Source organism: Protobothrops mucrosquamatus, unplaced genomic scaffold (assembly GCF_001527695.2).
Source record: "Protobothrops mucrosquamatus isolate PMUCROS unplaced genomic scaffold, P.Mucros_1.0 scaffold4792, whole genome shotgun sequence".
NCBI classification, from domain to species: domain Eukaryota; kingdom Metazoa; phylum Chordata; class Lepidosauria; order Squamata; family Viperidae; genus Protobothrops; species Protobothrops mucrosquamatus.
This window is the reverse complement of record NW_015390682.1, coordinates 47,466-50,753: the sequence shown is the minus strand read 5'-3', so window position 1 is coordinate 50,753 and position 3,288 is coordinate 47,466.

Below are 3,288 nucleotides of genomic sequence, written 5' to 3'. Positions count from 1 at the left end.
TTATGTGGCAGGTGCTTGTCTGTTTGAATTATTATTGTTGTTGTTGTTGTTGTTACTTCACAGATTAAAGGGATGCATAGAAACAAGAGGCTTCCTCTGATAAAATTGCAGTTTCCCCCCCAAAAAATTAACAGAGATGTGTAATTTAATCCTTAAATTACAAGCATTAACTTAGCAACGGTTTGAAGTTACAACAACAATGAAAAAAGTGACTTACGAATGGTCCTTGTGCTTGCGACCATTGCCGCATCCATACAGACATGTGATGAAAAATGTGGGTGTTTGGGAACGAGCTCCTATTTTATGATGGCTTCAACATCTGGGTTTATGTAGTATAACAACAACAACAACAATAATAGTTGGAAGGGACCTTGGAGGTCATCTAGTCCAACCCCCCTGCTCAGGCAGGAAACCCTATACCATTTCGGACAAATGGCTGTCCAGTCTCTTCTTAAAAACTTCCAGTGTTGGAGCATTCACCACTTCTGGAGGCAGGTTGTTCCACTGGTTAATTGTTCTAACTGTCAGGAAGTTTCTCCTTAGTTCTAGGTTGCTTCTCTCCTTGATTAGTTACGTATCTCTGTCTCAGCAAAAGAGGAGAACAAACTCCGTATAATTTGCTTTTCCATGGAAAGGGATTTCAAGTTTGGGAGCTTTCATACGGGAAGTCCTCAACTTACACCAGTTCATTTAGTGACAGAAGTTACAAAAGCACTAAAAAAAGTGACTTAGGACTATTTTTTACCCTTACAGCCATTGCAGCTTCCCCAGGGTCATGTGATCAAAATTCAGATACTTGGCAACTGATTCATATTTATGACTGCGCAATGGGGGAAACCAGATTCACTTAACAACCAGATTTCTAACCTATCAAGTGCAGCGATTCACTTAACAACCAGGTTACTAACCTACCACACTCCGTGAACTTCACTAGCCGTACTCCTTTGGCATCTTTGAGGGGCTGCCACAAAGAAGAGGGGGTCACATTATTCACCAAAGCACCAGAGGGAAGGATGAGAAACAATGGTTGGAAACTGACCAAAGAGAGAAGCAACCTGGAATTAAGGACAGTGAGGACAATTAACCAGTGGAACAGCTTGCCACCAGAAATTGTGGGCGCTCCATCACTGCAGATTTTAAAGAAGAGACTGAACATTCACCTGTCTGAGACAGCATAGGATCTCCTGCTTGAGCAGGGGGCTGGACTAGAAGACCTCCAAGGTCCCTTCCAGCTCTATTCTATTCTATTTTCATATTTGGCGGGATTTTCTATGGCGCCACTTCCGGTGTGGTGTTGGTTCAGGATATAATGCTCGCCCACACACTGCTAGATGCACCCAAGAACTTTTGAAGCAGTTCCGTTGGGATGTTTTTGATCACACACACACACACGTAGCTCAGATTTGGCGCCGAGCGATGACTAAAAACGAATTTCAAACCTGGTTTAAGACGTTACGACAAGGGCCTCCATTTGAATGGCGATTATATAGAAAAGTAATGGAACGCTGTCATTTTTCTAAGGCGTATCTGCGAGTAATAATAATAATAATAATAATAAAAGCTGAAAGGGACCTTGGAGGTCATCTAGTCCAACCCCCTGCTCAGGCAGGAAACCCTATACCATTTCAGACAAGGGGTTGTGCAGTCTCTTCTTAAAAACTTCCAGTGTTGGAGCATTCACCGCTTCTGGAGGCAGGTGGTTCCACTGGCTAATTGTTAATTGTGTCCGTCATCGATAACCAAACGGAGGTTTATTTCCCGAACTGCCCTTGTAATAATGCACAGCAGTCACGTTTACCAGGGCAAAAAATAATAATAATTGTGAGTTAGAACAAAAAGCTTTTCCCCTCCCCAAAGCTTACTGACAAAAAGACCATCGGAAGCCCTGCAAAGGGAGGCCGGTTTTCAGTACAAGGGAGAATGTTTTAAAAAAAAATAAATCAAAAGGGATCCTGCCATTCCTGAACAAACACGGCCAAATTTGGGAGTAAAGCAGCGAGCGAGGCTGGCTGGCCGGGGTTTTTTGGCAAAGGATCAGAGGGAAGAAGTGATGTCATCCTGTAAGTTTTCACAGGGCCGGTGAATTCTACCCGGCACAATGTACATTTTTTTTCTGTGAGGAAAAAACCCCCAGAAGGATCTGGCAGAGAAAAAAGCCGGGCTAGTTGGCTTTTGCCAGCTCAGCGGCCTGAACCAACTTCGGTTGCTTTTCCAAACAAAAGCAATGGATGAAAATGAAAAAGAAAAAAAAGGACTGTAGAAAATGTCAACTGGTGAGGAAAAAAAAAAATCCTTGGCTGCCAGCTTCTGAAATTTAGTCTAGAGAAAAGAAGGACGAGGGGGGACATGACAGCAGCGTTCCAATATTTGAGGGGTTGTGACAAAGAAGGGGGGGCGTCCATCTATTCTCCAAAGCCCCTGAAGGCAGGAGAAGAAGCAACGGATGGAAACTGACCAAGGAGAGAAGCAACTCTAAAACTAAGGAGGAATTTCAAGACAATGAGGACAATTACAGATAGTCCTCGGCTTAACAACCATTTGTTCAGTGACTTTTCAAAGTTACAACTGCATTGAAAAAAGTGACATGACTGTTTCTCACACTATCTATCTATTATAGATAGATAGATAGATAGATAGATAGATAGATAGATAGATAGATAGATAGATAGATACATACATACATACATACATACATACATACATACATACATGATGGATAGATGGATGGACAGACAGAAGAATGGATAGATAGATAGATAGATAGATAGATAGATAGATAGATAGATAGATAGATAGATAGATAGATAGATAGACGGAGACAGACAGAAGAATGGATAGATAGATAGATAGATAGATAGATAGCGATAGATGGATAGATATAGAGAGATAGATATAGAGAGATAGATAGAAAGATAATGACTGGATGGATGCACAGATAGATAGGTAGGTAGATGATTGATGGATGCACAGATAGGTAGGTAGGTAGATAGATAGAGAGATGATGGATGGATGCATAGATAGATATATAGATATAGATGGATGGATGGATGGATGGATAGATAGATGAGAGAGATGATAGATGGATAACTATGGATAAATGATGTTTAAGATTCACTTAACAACCTTGTTATTAACCTAACAGCTGCAGTGATTCACTTAAAAACTGTGGCAAGAAAAGTCGTAAAATGGGACAAAATTCCCTTAACCAATGTCTCTTAACAACAGAAACGTTGGGCTCCATTGTGGTCGTAAATTGAGGACTACCTGCAATCAGTGGAACAGCTTACC